General features: G+C 41.0%; 13 non-coding genes across 13 annotated transcripts; all 13 read right to left on the reverse strand.

The window, feature by feature from the left end:
* Positions 1-555: 555 nt before the first annotated feature.
* Positions 556-719, reverse strand: LOC149773964 (U1 spliceosomal RNA). Its single transcript, XR_016417185.1, has one exon. It is a non-coding gene; the product is annotated as a U1 spliceosomal RNA (small nuclear RNA).
* A 1,475-nt stretch (positions 720-2,194) lies between these two features.
* LOC149773965 (U1 spliceosomal RNA) lies at positions 2,195-2,358 on the reverse strand. The gene has a single exon (XR_016417203.1). It is a non-coding gene; the product is annotated as a U1 spliceosomal RNA (small nuclear RNA).
* A 1,463-nt stretch (positions 2,359-3,821) lies between these two features.
* LOC149773966 (U1 spliceosomal RNA) lies at positions 3,822-3,985 on the reverse strand. Its single transcript, XR_016417187.1, has one exon. It is a non-coding gene; the product is annotated as a U1 spliceosomal RNA (small nuclear RNA).
* A 1,477-nt stretch (positions 3,986-5,462) lies between these two features.
* On the reverse strand, positions 5,463-5,626 carry LOC149773967 (U1 spliceosomal RNA). The gene has a single exon (XR_016417188.1). It is a non-coding gene; the product is annotated as a U1 spliceosomal RNA (small nuclear RNA).
* Positions 5,627-7,103: 1,477 nt separating this feature from the next.
* On the reverse strand, positions 7,104-7,267 carry LOC149773968 (U1 spliceosomal RNA). Its single transcript, XR_016417189.1, has one exon. It is a non-coding gene; the product is annotated as a U1 spliceosomal RNA (small nuclear RNA).
* A 1,467-nt stretch (positions 7,268-8,734) lies between these two features.
* Positions 8,735-8,899, reverse strand: LOC149773969 (U1 spliceosomal RNA). Its single transcript, XR_016417223.1, has one exon. It is a non-coding gene; the product is annotated as a U1 spliceosomal RNA (small nuclear RNA).
* Positions 8,900-10,364: 1,465 nt separating this feature from the next.
* On the reverse strand, positions 10,365-10,528 carry LOC149773970 (U1 spliceosomal RNA). Its single transcript, XR_016417190.1, has one exon. It is a non-coding gene; the product is annotated as a U1 spliceosomal RNA (small nuclear RNA).
* Positions 10,529-12,003: 1,475 nt separating this feature from the next.
* On the reverse strand, positions 12,004-12,168 carry LOC149773971 (U1 spliceosomal RNA). The gene has a single exon (XR_016417234.1). It is a non-coding gene; the product is annotated as a U1 spliceosomal RNA (small nuclear RNA).
* A 1,461-nt stretch (positions 12,169-13,629) lies between these two features.
* On the reverse strand, positions 13,630-13,793 carry LOC149773972 (U1 spliceosomal RNA). The gene has a single exon (XR_016417191.1). It is a non-coding gene; the product is annotated as a U1 spliceosomal RNA (small nuclear RNA).
* Positions 13,794-15,266: 1,473 nt separating this feature from the next.
* On the reverse strand, positions 15,267-15,431 carry LOC149773973 (U1 spliceosomal RNA). Its single transcript, XR_016417245.1, has one exon. It is a non-coding gene; the product is annotated as a U1 spliceosomal RNA (small nuclear RNA).
* A 1,467-nt stretch (positions 15,432-16,898) lies between these two features.
* Positions 16,899-17,062, reverse strand: LOC149773974 (U1 spliceosomal RNA). Its single transcript, XR_016417192.1, has one exon. It is a non-coding gene; the product is annotated as a U1 spliceosomal RNA (small nuclear RNA).
* Positions 17,063-18,533: 1,471 nt separating this feature from the next.
* On the reverse strand, positions 18,534-18,697 carry LOC149773975 (U1 spliceosomal RNA). Its single transcript, XR_016417193.1, has one exon. It is a non-coding gene; the product is annotated as a U1 spliceosomal RNA (small nuclear RNA).
* A 1,471-nt stretch (positions 18,698-20,168) lies between these two features.
* Positions 20,169-20,329, reverse strand: LOC149773976 (U1 spliceosomal RNA). Its single transcript, XR_016417222.1, has one exon. It is a non-coding gene; the product is annotated as a U1 spliceosomal RNA (small nuclear RNA).
* Positions 20,330-20,651: the final 322 nt, after the last annotated feature.

Here is a 20,651-nt window from a genome sequence, read left to right on the forward strand (position 1 = left end):
CTCTCTCTCTCTCTCTCTCTCTCTCTCTCTACTGCAGAGAAGTTCTGTGAAAATAAAACTTGATTTTCGTCGAATCCAGTAGGCATGTTTCCATTTATTTCTCTTTCTTTCTTTCTTTCTCTCACAAATATGCTGGATCGCTGTTACTCAAAGATATTTCACACGTTCGTTGTGAGATGGCTCTTTGAAAGTTGTTTGTTGTAGGGTTTAATGCCATTTTTCAGCACAAGATAGGCTATGCATGGCAGGCAATATAAATGGTGGAGGAAGAACCCGGGAGAAGAAAACTGAACGGAAAGAACTCCCGACCCATGATAACATACTGGCAAGCTTTCTCTGATAACCACATGGGCCAAATCCGAAACTCAAACACACGCAGACAGGTGAGATGGCCGCGATCCGTAATGGTGGGCTATTTAGACCACCCGGGGTACCCACCCCTTGAAAGAGCAGTGTAAGAAATAATAACATTATCGATTGGCACGTGCTAATCAGAGACATCCAGACTAATTTTGTCATAAGCTTGAGATTATTGGTTATTTTTAATTGAATTATCAGGGGTTAGCGCGAACGCAGACCCCCACACTAATAAATAACGACCCCGAGTCACCCACATTTGGGGTGATCGCAGGTTTCAGCCCAACCGAAGTGCAATGGAAAGGCCTCATCCTGGGGAAACCGCCTAGCTGATCACGGTACTCCCTGGTCCAGGTAAGTATGATTTCTTGACGTTTACTGACGTTTATCAACTGACATTTGTGTCTGGAGTAGGAAGTGTGCCTCTAAGTAATGAAAATAAATTAAAACGATTCAGGGCCATGGTACTGCTGATGTCTTAGTATTCCGAATAACTTTATAGCTTATGTTTCAACATTACAAAAGTAACTGAAATGTCTTCAAATAGTCCTTTATTTGCAATTTCAGTTTCTTTTACGGTGGATATATGCTATATAGGTTTGCTCGGACGGCAGGGGATAGTTTCGTATATTGGCCCCTGGCAAATTTCTTAACTTGAGGCAACGGTGCGTATTTTTCAGCTATTATGGTTTTTTAATTAAATATATGGATACATTTTTCAATTCCGCGTTTCGGGCTTGTCTTGTTCTTGAAACTGATATCAGCCATTGACCTCCCATAGTTACTTCACAGCAAGTTGACAGTGAAATAGCAATAGTCGTCTAGCAAGAACTATGGTCAATCACATCCAGCTGTTTAGTACACAATGCTTTCCCGAACTGTTACGTAGGGAAAGGGATTGTGTTTGCACTGGCAAGATCGCTTGGTGTCATAAATGAAAAATGCAGGTATAAATTTGAGGTTGCAGTGCATCAACCTCTTTTGCTATGAACCACTGCAAATCGACTTGTCAGGTCAAAGGAATACTACTATTTGTTTCCTCTGTTTTATTAAATTTGAAATCTTTGTGCCACTGATTGGCCAGCTACGCTTCGCCGTACTCCGAGTCTAGAAGCTTTGGATTGTTGAAAGTGCTGCTGATACAGAAGTAACTGGTGATGCAGATGATCTCTACAATGAGACTTATGATGAAGCTGTCACTGCTTTTGATAAGGACAACAAGCTTGCTGTATTAACGAAGTTGTTCCTGTTATTTGAAGATATTGTTTCTCTCTCTCTCTCTCTCTCTCTCTCTCTCTCTCTCTCTCTCTCTACTGCAGAGAAGTTCTGTGAAAATAAAACTTGATTTTCGTCGAATCCAGTAAGCATGTTTCCATTTATTTCTCTTTCTTTCTTTCTTTCTCTCACAAATATGCTGGATCGCTGTTACTCAAAGATATTTCACACGTTCGTTGTGAGATGGCTCTTTGAAAGTTGTTTGTTGTAGGGTTTAATGCCATTTTTCAGCACAAGATAGGCTATGCATGGCAGGCAATATAAATGGTGGAGGAAGAACCCGGGAGAAGAAAACTGAACGGAAAGAACTCCCGACCCATGATAACATACTGGCAAGCTTTCTCTGATAACCACATGGGCCAAATCCGAAACTCAAACACACGCAGACAGGTGAGATGGCCGCGATCCGTAATGGTGGGCTATTTAGACCACCCGGGGTACCCACCCCTTGAAAGAGCAGTGTAAGAAATAATAACATTATCGATTGGCACGTGCTAATCAGAGACATCCAGACTAATTTTGTCATAAGCTTGAGATTATTGGTTATTTTTAATTGAATTATCAGGGGTTAGCGCGAACGCAGACCCCCACACTGATAAATAACGACCCCGAGTCACCCACATTTGGGGTGATCGCAGGTTTCAGCCCAACCGAAATGCAATGGAAAGGCCTCATCCTGGGGAAACCGCCTAGCTGATCACGGTACTCCCTGGTCCAGGTAAGTATGATTTCTTGACGTTTACTGACGTTTATCAACTGACATTTGTGTCTGGAGTAGGAAGTGTGCCTCTAAGTAATGAAAATAAATTAAAACGATTCAGGGCCATGGTACTGCTGATGTCTTAGTATTCCGAATAACTTTATAGCTTATGTTTCAACATTACAAAAGTAACTGAAATGTCTTCAAATAGTCCTTTATTTGCAATTTCAGTTTCTTTTACGGTGGATATATGCTATATAGGTTTGCTCGGACGGCAGGGGATAGTTTCGTATATTGGCCCCTGGCAAATTTCTTAACATGAGGCAACGGTGCGTATTTTTCAGCTATTATGGTTTTTTAATTAAATATATGGATACATTTTTCAATTCCGCGTTTCGGGCTTGTCTTGTTCTTGAAACTGATATCAGCCATTGACCTCCCATAGTTACTTCACAGCAAGTTGACAGTGAAATAGCAATAGTCGTCTAGCAAGAACTATGGTCAATCACATCCAGCTGTTTAGTACACAATGCTTTCCCGAACTGTTACGTAGGGAAAGGGATTGTGTTTGCACTGGCAAGATCGCTTGGTGTCATAAATGAAAAATGCAGGTATACATTTGAGGTTGCAGTGCATCAACCTCTTTTGCTATGAACCACTGCAAATCGACTTGTCAGGTCAAAGGAATACTACTATTTGTTTCCTCTGTTTTATTAAATTTGAAATCTTTGTGCCACTGATTGGCCAGCTACGCTTCGCCGTACTCCGAGTCTAGAAGCTTTGGATTGTTGAAAGTGCTGCTGATACAGAAGTAACTGGTGATGCAGATGATCTCTACAATGAGACTTATGATGAAGCTGTCACTGCTTTTGATAAGGACAACAAGCTTGCTGTATTAACGAAGTTGTTTCTGTTATTTGAAGATATTGTTTCTCTCTCTCTCTCTCTCTCTCTCTCTCTCTCTACTGCAGAGAAGTTCTGTGAAAATAAAACTTGATTTTCGTCGAATCCAGTAAGCATGTTTCCATTTATTTCTCTTTCTTTCTTTCTTTCTCTCACAAATATGCTGGATCGCTGTTACTCAAAGATATTTCACACGTTCGTTGTGAGATGGCTCTTTGAAAGTTGTTTGTTGTAGGGTTTAATGCCATTTTTCAGCACAAGATAGGCTATGCATGGCAGGCAATATAAATGGTGGAGGAAGAACCCGGGAGAAGAAAACTGAACGGAAAGAACTCCCGACCCATGATAACATACTGGCAAGCTTTCTCTGATAACCACATGGGCCAAATCCGAAACTCAAACACACGCAGACAGGTGAGATGGCCGCGATCCGTAATGGTGGGCTATTTAGACCACCCGGGGTACCCACCCCTTGAAAGAGCAGTGTAAGAAATAATAACATTATCGATTGGCACGTGCTAATCAGAGACATCCAGACTAATTTTGTCATAAGCTTGAGATTATTGGTTATTTTTAATTGAATTATCAGGGGTTAGCGCGAACGCAGACCCCCACACTAATAAATAACGACCCCGAGTCACCCACATTTGGGGTGATCGCAGGTTTCAGCCCAACCGAAGTGCAATGGAAAGGCCTCATCCTGGGGAAACCGCCTAGCTGATCACGGTACTCCCTGGTCCAGGTAAGTATGATTTCTTGACGTTTACTGACGTTTATCAACTGACATTTGTGTCTGGAGTAGGAAGTGTGCCTCTAAGTAATGAAAATAAATTAAAACGATTCAGGGCCATGGTACTGCTGATGTCTTAGTATTCCGAATAACTTTATAGCTTATGTTTCAACATTACAAAAGTAACTGAAATGTCTTCAAATAGTCCTTTATTTGCAATTTCAGTTTCTTTTACGGTGGATATATGCTATATAGGTTTGCTCGGACGGCAGGGGATAGTTTCGTATATTGGCCCCTGGCAAATTTCTTAACTTGAGGCAACGGTGCGTATTTTTCAGCTATTATGGTTTTTTAATTAAATATATGGATACATTTTTCAATTCCGCGTTTCGGGCTTGTCTTGTTCTTGAAACTGATATCAGCCATTGACCTCCCATAGTTACTTCACAGCAAGTTGACAGTGAAATAGCAATAGTCGTCTAGCAAGAACTATGGTCAATCACATCCAGCTGTTTAGTACACAATGCTTTCCCGAACTGTTACGTAAGGAAAGGGATTGTGTTTGCACTGGCAAGATCGCTTGGTGTCATAAATGAAAAATGCAGGTATAAATTTGAGGTTGCAGTGCATCAACCTCTTTTGCTATGAACCACTGCAAATCGACTTGTCAGGTCAAAGGAATACTACTATTTGTTTCCTCTGTTTTATTAAATTTGAAATCTTTGTGCCACTGATTGGCCAGCTACGCTTCGCCGTACTCCGAGTCTAGAAGCTTTGGATTGTTGAAAGTGCTGCTGATACAGAAGTAACTGGTGATGCAGATGATCTCTACAATGAGACTTATGATGAAGCTGTCACTGCTTTTGATAAGGACAACAAGCTTGCTGTATTAACGAAGTTGTTCCTGTTATTTGAAGATATTGTTTCTCTCTCTCTCTCTCTCTCTCTCTCTCTCTCTCTCTCTCTCTCTCTACTGCAGAGAAGTTCTGTGAAAATAAAACTTGATTTTCGTCGAATCCAGTAGGCATGTTTCCATTTATTTCTCTTTCTTTCTTTCTTTCTCTCACAAATATGCTGGATCGCTGTTACTCAAAGATATTTCACACGTTCGTTGTGAGATGGCTCTTTGAAAGTTGTTTGTTGTAGGGTTTAATGCCATTTTTCAGCACAAGATAGGCTATGCATGGCAGGCAATATAAATGGTGGAGGAAGAACCCGGGAGAAGAAAACTGAACGGAAAGAACTCCCGACCCATGATAACATACTGGCAAGCTTTCTCTGATAACCACATGGGCCAAATCCGAAACTCAAACACACGCAGACAGGTGAGATGGCCGCGATCCGTAATGGTGGGCTATTTAGACCACCCGGGGTACCCACCCCTTGAAAGAGCAGTGTAAGAAATAATAACATTATCGATTGGCACGTGCTAATCAGAGACATCCAGACTAATTTTGTCATAAGCTTGAGATTATTGGTTATTTTTAATTGAATTATCAGGGGTTAGCGCGAACGCAGACCCCCACACTAATAAATAACGACCCCGAGTCACCCACATTTGGGGTGATCGCAGGTTTCAGCCCAACCGAAGTGCAATGGAAAGGCCTCATCCTGGGGAAACCGCCTAGCTGATCACGGTACTCCCTGGTCCAGGTAAGTATGATTTCTTGACGTTTACTGACGTTTATCAACTGACATTTGTGTCTGGAGTAGGAAGTGTGCCTCTAAGTAATGAAAATAAATTAAAACGATTCAGGGCCATGGTACTGCTGATGTCTTAGTATTCCGAATAACTTTATAGCTTATGTTTCAACATTACAAAAGTAACTGAAATGTCTTCAAATAGTCCTTTATTTGCAATTTCAGTTTCTTTTACGGTGGATATATGCTATATAGGTTTGCTCGGACGGCAGGGGATAGTTTCGTATATTGGCCCCTGGCAAATTTCTTAACTTGAGGCAACGGTGCGTATTTTTCAGCTATTATGGTTTTTTAATTAAATATATGGATACATTTTTCAATTCCGCGTTTCGGGCTTGTCTTGTTCTTGAAACTGATATCAGCCATTGACCTCCCATAGTTACTTCACAGCAAGTTGACAGTGAAATAGCAATAGTCGTCTAGCAAGAACTATGGTCAATCACATCCAGCTGTTTAGTACACAATGCTTTCCCGAACTGTTACGTAAGGAAAGGGATTGTGTTTGCACTGGCAAGATCGCTTGGTGTCATAAATGAAAAATGCAGGTATAAATTTGAGGTTGCAGTGCATCAACCTCTTTTGCTATGAACCACTGCAAATTGACTTGTCAGGTCAAAGGAATACTACTATTTGTTTCCTCTGTTTTATTAAATTTGAAATCTTTGTGCCACTGATTGGCCAGCTACGCTTCGCCGTACTCCGAGTCTAGAAGCTTTGGATTGTTGAAAGTGCTGCTGATACAGAAGTAACTGGTGATGCAGATGATCTCTACAATGAGACTTATGATGAAGCTGTCACTGCTTTTGATAAGGACAACAAGCTTGCTGTATTAACGAAGTTGTTCCTGTTATTTGAAGATATTGTTTCTCTCTCTCTCTCTCTCTCTCTCTCTCTCTCTCTCTCTCTCTCTCTACTGCAGAGAAGTTCTGTGAAAATAAAACTTGATTTTCGTCGAATCCAGTAAGCATGTTTCCATTTATTTCTCTTTCTTTCTTTCTTTCTCTCACAAATATGCTGGATCGCTGTTACTCAAAGATATTTCACACGTTCGTTGTGAGATGGCTCTTTGAAAGTTGTTTGTTGTAGGGTTTAATGCCATTTTTCAGCACAAGATAGGCTATGCATGGCAGGCAATATAAATGGTGGAGGAAGAACCCGGGAGAAGAAAACTGAACGGAAAGAACTCCCGACCCATGATAACATACTGGCAAGCTTTCTCTGATAACCACATGGGCCAAATCCGAAACTCAAACACACGCAGACAGGTGAGATGGCCGCGATCCGTAATGGTGGGCTATTTAGACCACCCGGGGTACCCACCCCTTGAAAGAGCAGTGTAAGAAATAATAACATTATCGATTGGCACGTGCTAATCAGAGACATCCAGACTAATTTTGTCATAAGCTTGAGATTATTGGTTATTTTTAATTGAATTATCAGGGGTTAGCGCGAACGCAGACCCCCACACTAATAAATAACGACCCCGAGTCACCCACATTTGGGGTGATCGCAGGTTTCAGCCCAACCGAAGTGCAATGGAAAGGCCTCATCCTGGGGAAACCGCCTAGCTGATCACGGTACTCCCTGGTCCAGGTAAGTATGATTTCTTGACGTTTACTGACGTTTATCAACTGACATTTGTGTCTGGAGTAGGAAGTGTGCCTCTAAGTAATGAAAATAAATTAAAACGATTCAGGGCCATGGTACTGCTGATGTCTTAGTATTCCGAATAACTTTATAGCTTATGTTTCAACATTACAAAAGTAACTGAAATGTCTTCAAATAGTCCTTTATTTGCAATTTCAGTTTCTTTTACGGTGGATATATGCTATATAGGTTTGCTCGGACGGCAGGGGATAGTTTCGTATATTGGCCCCTGGCAAATTTCTTAACTTGAGGCAACGGTGCGTATTTTTCAGCTATTATGGTTTTTTAATTAAATATATGGATACATTTTTCAATTCCGCGTTTCGGGCTTGTCTTGTTCTTGAAACTGATATCAGCCATTGACCTCCCATAGTTACTTCACAGCAAGTTGACAGTGAAATAGCAATAGTCGTCTAGCAAGAACTATGGTCAATCACATCCAGCTGTTTAGTACACAATGCTTTCCCGAACTGTTACGTAAGGAAAGGGATTGTGTTTGCACTGGCAAGATCGCTTGGTGTCATAAATGAAAAATGCAGGTATAAATTTGAGGTTGCAGTGCATCAACCTCTTTTGCTATGAACCACTGCAAATCGACTTGTCAGGTCAAAGGAATACTACTATTTGTTTCCTCTGTTTTATTAAATTTGAAATCTTTGTGCCACTGATTGGCCAGCTACGCTTCGCCGTACTCCGAGTCTAGAAGCTTTGGATTGTTGAAAGTGCTGCTGATACAGAAGTAACTGGTGATGCAGATGATCTCTACAATGAGACTTATGATGAAGCTGTCACTGCTTTTGATAAGGACAACAAGCTTGCTGTATTAACGAAGTTGTTCCTGTTATTTGAAGATATTGTTTCTCTCTCTCTCTCTCTCTCTCTCTCTCTCTCTCTCTACTGCAGAGAAGTTCTGTGAAAATAAAACTTGATTTTCGTCGAATTCAGTAGGCATGTTTCCATTTATTTCTCTTTCTTTCTTTCTTTCTCTCACAAATATGCTGGATCGCTGTTACTCAAAGATATTTCACACGTTCGTTGTGAGATGGCTCTTTGAAAGTTGTTTGTTGTAGGGTTTAATGCCATTTTTCAGCACAAGATAGGCTATGCATGGCAGGCAATATAAATGGTGGAGGAAGAACCCGGGAGAAGAAAACTGAACGGAAAGATCTCCCGACCCATGATAACATACTGGCAAGCTTTCTCTGATAACCACATGGGCCAAATCCGAAACTCAAACACACGCAGACAGGTGAGATGGCCGCGATCCGTAATGGTGGGCTATTTAGACCACCCGGGGTACCCACCCCTTGAAAGAGCAGTGTAAGAAATAATAACATTATCGATTGGCACGTGCTAATCAGAGACATCCAGACTAATTTTGTCATAAGCTTGAGATTATTGGTTATTTTTAATTGAATTATCAGGGGTTAGCGCGAACGCAGACCCCCCACACTAATAAATAACGACCCCGAGTCACCCACATTTGGGGTGATCGCAGGTTTCAGCCCAACCGAAGTGCAATGGAAAGGCCTCATCCTGGGGAAACCGCCTAGCTGATCACGGTACTCCCTGGTCCAGGTAAGTATGCTTTCTTGACGTTTACTGACGTTTATCAACTGACATTTGTGTCTGGAGTAGGAAGTGTGCCTCTAAGTAATGAAAATAAATTAAAACGATTCAGGGCCATGGTACTGCTGATGTCTTAGTATTCCGAATAACTTTATAGCTTATGTTTCAACATTACAAAAGTAACTGAAATGTCTTCAAATAGTCCTTTATTTGCAATTTCAGTTTCTTTTACGGTGGATATATGCTATATAGGTTTGCTCGGACGGCAGGGGATAGTTTCGTATATTGGCCCCTGGCAAATTTCTTAACTTGAGGCAACGGTGCGTATTTTTCAGCTATTATGGTTTTTTAATTAAATATATGGATACATTTTTCAATTCCGCGTTTCGGGCTTGTCTTGTTCTTGAAACTGATATCAGCCATTGACCTCCCATAGTTACTTCACAGCAAGTTGACAGTGAAATAGCAATAGTCGTCTAGCAAGAACTATGGTCAATCACATCCAGCTGTTTAGTACACAATGCTTTCCCGAACTGTTACGTAGGGAAAGGGATTGTGTTTGCACTGGCAAGATCGCTTGGTGTCATAAATGAAAAATGCAGGTATAAATTTGAGGTTGCAGTGCATCAACCTCTTTTGCTATGAACCACTGCAAATCGACTTGTCAGGTCAAAGGAATACTACTATTTGTTTCCTCTGTTTTATTAAATTTGAAATCTTTGTGCCACTGATTGGCCAGCTACGCTTCGCCGTACTCCGAGTCTAGAAGCTTTGGATTGTTGAAAGTGCTGCTGATACAGAAGTAACTGGTGATGCAGATGATCTCTACAATGAGACTTATGATGAAGCTGTCACTGCTTTTGATAAGGACAACAAGCTTGCTGTATTAACGAAGTTGTTCCTGTTATTTGAAGATATTGTTTCTCTCTCTCTCTCTCTCTCTCTCTCTCTCTCTCTACTGCAGAGAAGTTCTGTGAAAATAAAACTTGATTTTCGTCGAATCCAGTAAGCATGTTTCCATTTATTTCTCTTTCTCTCTTTCTTTCTCTCACAAATATGCTGGATCGCTGTTACTCAAAGATATTTCACACGTTCGTTGTGAGATGGCTCTTTGAAAGTTGTTTGTTGTAGGGTTTAATGCCATTTTTCAGCACAAGATAGGCTATGCATGGCAGGCAATATAAATGGTGGAGGAAGAACCCGGGAGAAGAAAACTGAACGGAAAGAACTCCCGACCCATGATAACATACTGGCAAGCTTTCTCTGATAACCACATGGGCCAAATCCGAAACTCAAACACACGCAGACAGGTGAGATGGCCGCGATCCGTAATGGTGGGCTATTTAGACCACCCGGGGTACCCACCCCTTGAAAGAGCAGTGTAAGAAATAATAACATTATCGATTGGCACGTGCTAATCAGAGACATCCAGACTAATTTTGTCATAAGCTTGAGATTATTGGTTATTTTTAATTGAATTATCAGGGGTTAGCGCGAACGCAGACCCCCACACTAATAAATAACGACCCCGAGTCACCCACATTTGGGGTGATCGCAGGTTTCAGCCCAACCGAAGTGCAATGGAAAGGCCTCATCCTGGGGAAACCGCCTAGCTGATCACGGTACTCCCTGGTCCAGGTAAGTATGATTTCTTGACGTTTACTGACGTTTATCAACTGACATTTGTGTCTGGAGTAGGAAGTGTGCCTCTAAGTAATGAAAATAAATTAAAACGATTCAGGGCCATGGTACTGCTGATGTCTTAGTATTCCGAATAACTTTATAGCTTATGTTTCAACATTACAAAAGTAACTGAAATGTCTTCAAATAGTCCTTTATTTGCAATTTCAGTTTCTTTTACGGTGGATATATGCTATATAGGTTTGCTCGGACGGCAGGGGATAGTTTCGTATATTGGCCCCTGGCAAATTTCTTAACTTGAGGCAACGGTGCGTATTTTTCAGCTATTATGTTTTTTTAATTAAATATATGGATACATTTTTCAATTCCGCGTTTCGGGCTTGTCTTGTTCTTGAAACTGATATCAGCCATTGACCTCCCATAGTTACTTCACAGCAAGTTGACAGTGAAATAGCAATAGTCGTCTAGCAAGAACTATGGTCAATCACATCCAGCTGTTTAGTACACAATGCTTTCCCGAACTGTTACGTAGGGAAAGGGATTGTGTTTGCACTGGCAAGATCGCTTGGTGTCATAAATGAAAAATGCAGGTATAAATTTGAGGTTGCAGTGCATCAACCTCTTTTGCTATGAACCACTGCAAATCGACTTGTCAGGTCAAAGGAATACTACTATTTGTTTCCTCTGTTTTATTAAATTTGAAATCTTTGTGCCACTGATTGGCCAGCTACGCTTCGCCGTACTCCGAGTCTAGAAGCTTTGGATTGTTGAAAGTGCTGCTGATACAGAAGTAACTGGTGATGCAGATGATCTCTACAATGAGACTTATGATGAAGCTGTCACTGCTTTTGATAAGGACAACAAGCTTGCTGTATTAACGAAGTTGTTCCTGTTATTTGAAGATATTGTTTCTCTCTCTCTCTCTCTCTCTCTCTCTCTCTCTCTCTCTCTCTCTACTGCAGAGAAGTTCTGTGAAAATAAAACTTGATTTTCGTCGAATCCAGTAAGCATGTTTCCATTTATTTCTCTTTCTCTCTTTCTTTCTCTCACAAATATGCTGGATCGCTGTTACTCAAAGATATTTCACACGTTCGTTGTGAGATGGCTCTTTGAAAGTTGTTTGTTGTAGGGTTTAATGCCATTTTTCAGCACAAGATAGGCTATGCATGGCAGGCAATATAAATGGTGGAGGAAGAACCCGGGAGAAGAAAACTGAACGGAAAGAACTCCCGACCCATGATAACATACTGGCAAGCTTTCTCTGATAACCACATGGGCCAAATCCGAAACTCAAACACACGCAGACAGGTGAGATGGCCGCGATCCGTAATGGTGGGCTATTTAGACCACCCGGGGTACCCACCCCTTGAAAGAGCAGTGTAAGAAATAATAACATTATCGATTGGCACGTGCTAATCAGAGACATCCAGACTAATTTTGTCATAAGCTTGAGATTATTGGTTATTTTTAATTGAATTATCAGGGGTTAGCGCGAACGCAGACCCCCCACACTAATAAATAACGACCCCGAGTCACCCACATTTGGGGTGATCGCAGGTTTCAGCCCAACCGAAGTGCAATGGAAAGGCCTCATCCTGGGGAAACCGCCTAGCTGATCACGGTACTCCCTGGTCCAGGTAAGTATGATTTCTTGACGTTTACTGACGTTTATCAACTGACATTTGTGTCTGGAGTAGGAAGTGTGCCTCTAAGTAATGAAAATAAATTAAAACGATTCAGGGCCATGGTACTGCTGATGTCTTAGTATTCCGAATAACTTTATAGCTTATGTTTCAACATTACAAAAGTAACTGAAATGTCTTCAAATAGTCCTTTATTTGCAATTTCAGTTTCTTTTACGGTGGATATATGCTATATAGGTTTGCTCGGACGGCAGGGGATAGTTTCGTATATTGGCCCCTGGCAAATTTCTTAACTTGAGGCAACGGTGCGTATTTTTCAGCTATTATGGTTTTTTAATTAAATATATGGATACATTTTTCAATTCCGCGTTTCGGGCTTGTCTTGTTCTTGAAACTGATATCAGCCATTGACCTCCCATAGTTACTTCACAGCACGTTGACAGTGAAATAGCAATAGTCGTCTAGCAAGAACTATGGTCAATCACATCCAGCTGTTTAGTACACAATGCTTTCCCGAACTGTTACGTAGGGAAAGGGATTGTGTTTGCACTGGCAAGATCGCTTGGTGTCATAAATGAAAAATGCAGGTATAAATTTGAGGTTGCAGTGCATCAACCTCTTTTGCTATGAACCACTGCAAATCGACTTGTCAGGTCAAAGGAATACTACTATTTGTTTCCTCTGTTTTATTAAATTTGAAATCTTTGTGCCACTGATTGGCCAGCTACGCTTCGCCGTACTCCGAGTCTAGAAGCTTTGGATTGTTGAAAGTGCTGCTGATACAGAAGTAACTGGTGATGCAGATGATCTCTACAATGAGACTTATGATGAAGCTGTCACTGCTTTTGATAAGGACAACAAGCTTGCTGTATTAACGAAGTTGTTCCTGTTATTTGAAGATATTGTTTCTCTCTCTCTCTCTCTCTCTCTCTCTCTCTACTGCAGAGAAGTTCTGTGAAAATAAAACTTGATTTTCGTCGAATTCAGTAGGCATGTTTCCATTTATTTCGCTTTCTTTCTTTCTTTCTCTCACAAATATGCTGGATCGCTGTTACTCAAAGATATTTCACACGTTCGTTGTGAGATGGCTCTTTGAAAGTTGTTTGTTGTAGGGTTTAATGCCATTTTTCAGCACAAGATAGGCTATGCATGGCAGGCAATATAAATGGTGGAGGAAGAACCCGGGAGAAGAAAACTGAACGGAAAGAACTCCCGACCCATGATAACATACTGGCAAGCTTTCTCTGATAACCACATGGGCCAAATCCGAAACTCAAACACACGCAGACAGGTGAGATGGCCGCGATCCGTAATGGTGGGCTATTTAGACCACCCGGGGTACCCACCCCTTGAAAGAGCAGTGTAAGAAATAATAACATTATCGATTGGCACGTGCTAATCAGAGACATCCAGACTAATTTTGTCATAAGCTTGAGATTATTGGTTATTTTTAATTGAATTATCAGGGGTTAGCGCGAACGCAGACCCCCACACTAATAAATAACGACCCCGAGTCACCCACATTTGGGGTGATCGCAGGTTTCAGCCCAACCGAAGTGCAATGGAAAGGCCTCATCCTGGGGAAACCGCCTAGCTGATCACGGTACTCCCTGGTCCAGGTAAGTATGATTTCTTGACGTTTACTGACGTTTATCAACTGACATTTGTGTCTGGAGTAGGAAGTGTGCCTCTAAGTAATGAAAATAAATTAAAACGATTCAGGGCCATGGTACTGCTGATGTCTTAGTATTCCGAATAACTTTATAGCTTATGTTTCAACATTACAAAAGTAACTGAAATGTCTTCAAATAGTCCTTTATTTGCAATTTCAGTTTCTTTTACGGTGGATATATGCTATATAGGTTTGCTCGGACGGCAGGGGATAGTTTCGTATATTGGCCCCTGGCAAATTTCTTAACTTGAGGCAACGGTGCGTATTTTTCAGCTATTATGGTTTTTTAATTAAATATATGGATACATTTTTCAATTCCGCGTTTCGGGCTTGTCTTGTTCTTGAAACTGATATCAGCCATTGACCTCCCATAGTTACTTCACAGCAAGTTGACAGTGAAATAGCAATAGTCGTCTAGCAAGAACTATGGTCAATCACATCCAGCTGTTTAGTACACAATGCTTTCCCGAACTGTTACGTAGGGAAAGGGATTGTGTTTGCACTGGCAAGATCGCTTGGTGTCATAAATGAAAAATGCAGGTATAAATTTGAGGTTGCAGTGCATCAACCTCTTTTGCTATGAACCACTGCAAATCGACTTGTCAGGTCAAAGGAATACTACTATTTGTTTCCTCTGTTTTATTAAATTTGAAATCTTTGTGCCACTGATTGGCCAGCTACGCTTCGCCGTACTCCGAGTCTAGAAGCTTTGGATTGTTGAAAGTGCTGCTGATACAGAAGTAACTGGTGATGCAGATGATCTCTACAATGAGACTTATGATGAAGCTGTCACTGCTTTTGATAAGGACAACAAGCTTGCTGTATTAACGAAGTTGTTCCTGTTATTTGAAGATATTGTTTCTCTCTCTCTCTCTCTCTCTCTCTCTCTCTCTCTCTCTCTCTACTGCAGAGAAGTTCTGTGAAAATAAAACTTGATTTTCGTCGAATTCAGTAGGCATGTTTCCATTTATTTCGCTTTCTTTCTTTCTTTCTCTCACAAATATGCTGGATCGCTGTTACTCAAAGATATTTCACACGTTCGTTGTGAGATGGCTCTTTGAAAGTTGTTTGTTGTAGGGTTTAATGCCATTTTTCAGCACAAGATAGGCTATGCATGGCAGGCAATATAAATGGTGGAGGAAGAACCCGGGAGAAGAAAACTGAACGGAAAGAACTCCCGACCCATGATAACATACTGGCAAGCTTTCTCTGATAACCACATGGGCCAAATCCGAAACTCAAACACACGCAGACAGGTGAGATGGCCGCGATCCGTAATGGTGGGCTATTTAGACCACCCGGGGTACCCACCCCTTGAAAGAGCAGTGTAAGAAATAATAACATTATCGATTGGCACGTGCTAATCAGAGACATCCAGACTAATTTTGTCATAAGCTTGAGATTATTGGTTATTTTTAATTGAATTATCAGGGGTTAGCGCGAACGCAGACCCCCCACACTAATAAATAACGACCCCGAGTCACCCACATTTGGGGTGATCGCAGGTTTCAGCCCAACCGAAGTGCAATGGAAAGGCCTCATCCTGGGGAAACCGCCTAGCTGATCACGGTACTCCCTGGTCCAGGTAAGTATGATTTCTTGACGTTTACTGACGTTTATCAACTGACATTTGTGTCTGGAGTAGGAAGTGTGCCTCTAAGTAATGAAAATAAATTAAAACGATTCAGGGCCATGGTACTGCTGATGTCTTAGTATTCCGAATAACTTTATAGCTTATGTTTCAACATTACAAAAGTAACTGAAATGTCTTCAAATAGTCCTTTATTTGCAATTTCAGTTTCTTTTACGGTGGATATATGCTATATAGGTTTGCTCGGACGGCAGGGGATAGTTTCGTATATTGGCCCCTGGCAAATTTCTTAACTTGAGGCAACGGTGCGTATTTTTCAGCTATTATGGTTTTTTAATTAAATATATGGATACATTTTTCAATTCCGCGTTTCGGGCTTGTCTTGTTCTTGAAACTGATATCAGCCATTGACCTCCCATAGTTACTTCACAGCAAGTTGACAGTGAAATAGCAATAGTCGTCTAGCAAGAACTATGGTCAATCACATCCAGCTGTTTAGTACACAATGCTTTCCCGAACTGTTACGTAGGGAAAGGGATTGTGTTTGCACTGGCAAGATCGCTTGGTGTCATAAATGAAAAATGCAGGTATAAATTTGAGGTTGCAGTGCATCAACCTCTTTTGCTATGAACCACTGCAAATCGACTTGTCATGTCAAAGGAATACTACTATTTGTTTCCTCTGTTTTATTAAATTTGAAATCTTTGTGCCACTGATTGGCCAGCTACGCTTCGCCGTACTCCGAGTCTAGAAGCTTTGGATTGTTGAAAGTGCTGCTGATACAGAAGTAACTGGTGATGCAGATGATCTCTACAATGAGACTTATGATGAAGCTGTCACTGCTTTTGATAAGGACAACAAGCTTGCTGTATTAACGAAGTTGTTCCAGTTATTTGAAGATATTGTTTCTCTCTCTCTCTCTCTCTCTCTCTCTCTCTCTGTCTACTGCAGCGAAGTTCTGTGAAAATAAAACTTGATTTTCGTCGAATCCAGTAAGCATGTTTCCATTTATTTCTCTTTCTCTCTTTCTTTCTCTCACAAATATGCTGGATCGCTGTTACTCAAAGATATTTCACACGTTCGTTGTGAGATGGCTCTTTGAAAGTTGTTTGTTGTAGGGTTTAATGCCATTTTTCAGCACAAGATAGGCTATGCATGGCAGGCAATATAAATGATGGAGGAAGAACCCGGGAGAAGAAAACTGAACGGAAAGAACTCCCGACCCATGATAACATACTGGCAAGCTTTCTCTGATAACCACATGGGCCAAATCCGAAACTCAAACACACGCAGACAGGTGAGATGGCCGCGATCCGTAATGGTGGGCTATTTAGACCACCCGGGGTACCCACCCCTTGAAAGAGCAGTGTAAGAAATAATAACATTATCGATTGGCACGTGCTAATCAGAGACATCCAGACTAATTTTGTCATAAGCTTGAGATTATTGGTTATTTTTAATTGAATTATCAGGGGTTAGCGCGAACGCAGACCCCCACACTAATAAATAACGACCCCGAGTCACCCACATTTGGGGTGATCGCAGGTTTCAGCCCAACCGAAGTGCAATGGAAAGGCCTCATCCTGGGGAAACCGCCTAGCTGATCACGGTACTCCCTGGTCCAGGTAAGTATGCTTTCTTGACGTTTACTGACGTTTATCAACTGACATTTGTGTCTGGAGTAGGAAGTGTGCCTCTAAGTAATGAAAATAAATTAAAACGATTCAGGGCCATGGTACTGCTGATGTCTTAGTATTCCGAATAACTTTATAGCTTATGTTTCAACATTACAAAAGTAACTGAAATGTCTTCAAATAGTCCTTTATTTGCAATTTCAGTTTCTTTTACGGTGGATATATGCTATATAGGTTTGCTCGGACGGCAGGGGATAGTTTCGTATATTGGCCCCTGGCAAATTTCTTAACTTGAGGCAACGGTGCGTATTTTTCAGCTATTATGGTTTTTTAATTAAATATATGGATACATTTTTCAATTCCGCGTTTCGGGCTTGTCTTGTTCTTGAAACTGATATCAGCCATTGACCTCCCATAGTTACTTCACAGCAAGTTGACAGTGAAATAGCAATAGTCGTCTAGCAAGAACTATGGTCAATCACATCCAGCTGTTTAGTACACAATGCTTTCCCGAACTGTTACGTAGGGAAAGGGATTGTGTTTGCACTGGCAAGATCGCTTGGTGTCATAAATGAAAAATGCAGGTATAAATTTGAGGTTGCAGTGCATCAACCTCTTTTGCTATGAACCACTGCAAATCGACTTGTCAGGTCAAAGGAATACTACTATTTGTTTCCTCTGTTTTATTAAATTTGAAATCTTTGTGCCACTGATTGGCCAGCTACGCTTCGCCGTACTCCGAGTCTAGAAGCTTTGGATTGTTGAAAGTGCTGCTGATACAGAAGTAACTGGTGATGCAGATGATCTCTACAATGAGACTTATGATGAAGCTGTCACTGCTTTTGATAAGGACAACAAGCTTGCTGTATTAACGAAGTTGTTCCTGTTATTTGAAGATATTGTTTCTCTCTCTCTCTCTCTCTCTCTCTCTCTCTCTCTCTCTCTACTGCAGAGAAGTTCTGTGAAAATAAAACTTGATTTTCGTCGAATCCAGTAAGCATGTTTCCATTTATTTCTCTTTCTTTCTTTCTTTCTCTCACAAATATGCTGGATCGCTGTTACTCAAAGATATTTCACACGTTCGTTGTGAGATGGCTCTTTGAAAGTTGTTTGTTGTAGGGTTTAATGCCATTTTTCAGCACAAGACAGGCTATGCATGGCAGGCAATATAAATGGTGGAGGAAGAACCCGGGAGAAGAAAACTGAACGGAAAGAACTCCCGACCCATGATAACATACTGGCAAGCTTTCTCTGATAACCACATGGGCCAAATCCGAAACTCAAACACACGCAGACAGGTGAGATGGCCGCGATCCGTAATGGTGGGCTATTTAGACCACCCGGGGTACCCACCCCTTGAAAGAGCAGTGTAAGAAATAATAACATTATCGATTGGCACGTGCTAATCAGAGACATCCAGACTAATTTTGTCATAAGCTTGAGATTATTGGTTATTTTTAATTGAATTATCAGGGGTTAGCGCGAACGCAGACCCCCACACTAATAAATAACGACCCCGAGTCACCCACATTTGGGGTGATCGCAGGTTTCAGCCCAACCGAAGTGCAATGGAAAGGCCTCATCCTGGGGAAACCGCCTAGCTGATCACGGTACTCCCTGGTCCAGGTAAGTATGATTTCTTGACGTTTACTGACGTTTATCAACTGACATTTGTGTCTGGAGTAGGAAGTGTGCCTCTAAGTAATGAAAATAAATTAAAACGATTCAGGGCCATGGTACTGCTGATGTCTTAGTATTCCGAATAACTTTATAGCTTATGTTTCAACATTACAAAAGTAACTGAAATGTCTTCAAATAGTCCTTTATTTGCAATTTCAGTTTCTTTTACGGTGGATATATGCTATATAGGTTTGCTCGGACGGCAGGGGATAGTTTCGTATATTGGCCCCTGGCAAATTTCTTAACTTGAGGCAACGGTGCGTATTTTTCAGCTATTATGGTTTTTTAATTAAATATATGGATACATTTTTCAATTCCGCGTTTCGGGCTTGTCTTGTTCTTGAAACTGATATCAGCCATTGACCTCCCATAGTTACTTCACAGCAAGTTGACAGTGAAATAGCAATAGTCGTCTAGCAAGAACTATGGTCAATCACATCCAGCTGTTTAGTACACAATGCTTTCCCGAACTGTTACGTAGGGAAAGGGATTGTGTTTGCACTGGCAAGATCGCTTGGTGTCATAAATGAAAAATGCAGGTATAAATTTGAGGTTGCAGTGCATCAACCTCTTTTGCTATGAACCACTGCAAATCGACTTGTCAGGTCAAAGGAATACTACTATTTGTTTCCTCTGTTTTATTAAATTTGAAATCTTTGTGCCACTGATTGGCCAGCTACGCTTCGCCGTACTCCGAGTCTAGAAGCTTTGGATTGTTGAAAGTGCTGCTGATACAGAAGTAACTGGTGATGCAGATGATCTCTACAATGAGACTTATGATGAAGCTGTCACTGCTTTTGATAAGGACAACAAGCTTGCTGTATTAACGAAGTTGTTCCTGTTATTTGAAGATATTGTTTCTCTCTCTCTCTCTCTCTCTCTCTCTCTCTCTCTCTCTCTACTGCAGAGAAGTTCTGTGAAAATAAAACTTGATTTTCGTCGAATCCAGTAAGCATGTTTCCATTTATTTCTCTTTCTTTCTTTCTTTCTCTCACAAATATGCTGGATCGCTGTTACTCAAAGATATTTCACACGTTCGTTGTGAGATGGCTCTTTGAAAGTTGTTTGTTGTAGGGTTTAATGCCTTTTTGCAGCACAAGATAGGCTATGCATGGCAGGCAATATAAATGGTGGAGGAAGAACCCGGGAGAAGAAAACTGAACGGAAAGAACTCCCGACCCATGATAACATACTGGCAAGCTTTCTCTGATAACCACATGGGCCAAATCCGAAACTCAAACACACGCAGACAGGTGAGATGGCCGCGATCCGTAATGGTGGGCTATTTAGACCACCCGCGGTACCCACCCCTTGAAAGAGCAGTGTAAGAAATAATAACATTATCGATTGGCACGTGCTAATCAGAGACATCCAGACTAATTTTGTCATAAGCTTGAGATTATTGGTTATTTTTAATTGAATTATCAGGGGTTAGCGCGAACGCAGACCCCCACACTAATACATAACGACCCCGAGTCACCCACATTTGGGGTGATCGCAGGTTTCAGCCCAACCGAAGTGCAATGGAAAGGCCTCATCCTGGGGAAACCTTTTTTTTTATTTTTCATAAAATCTTTATTCAGTATTTAGATGTTAAAATATATAAGCGAATCCTATACTACAATCTTCACCCATACATGTTCTTCCCACTTATCCGTTCAAGCCTAAACACACAGACACATACATACACGTTGACGTGCACATTTACCATGCATGCATTTAAAATCGCTTATATGTACAAGAACGTACAAAATTGTTGAACGCATATCTCCTAGGTGAAGAAAAAAAAATGAAATAAATAAATACAATTATACATAATACATTTGTATGCCATATATATATATACACAAACACATACACATATATATATTTAGTTTGTCAGTCATATAATAATTTCATACAGAGATG

The sequence above is a fragment of the Sinohyriopsis cumingii genome, unplaced genomic scaffold (genome assembly GCF_028554795.1).
Source record: "Sinohyriopsis cumingii isolate HCF-2022 unplaced genomic scaffold, ASM2855479v2 utg000547l, whole genome shotgun sequence".
NCBI lineage: Eukaryota > Metazoa > Mollusca > Bivalvia > Unionida > Unionidae > Sinohyriopsis > Sinohyriopsis cumingii.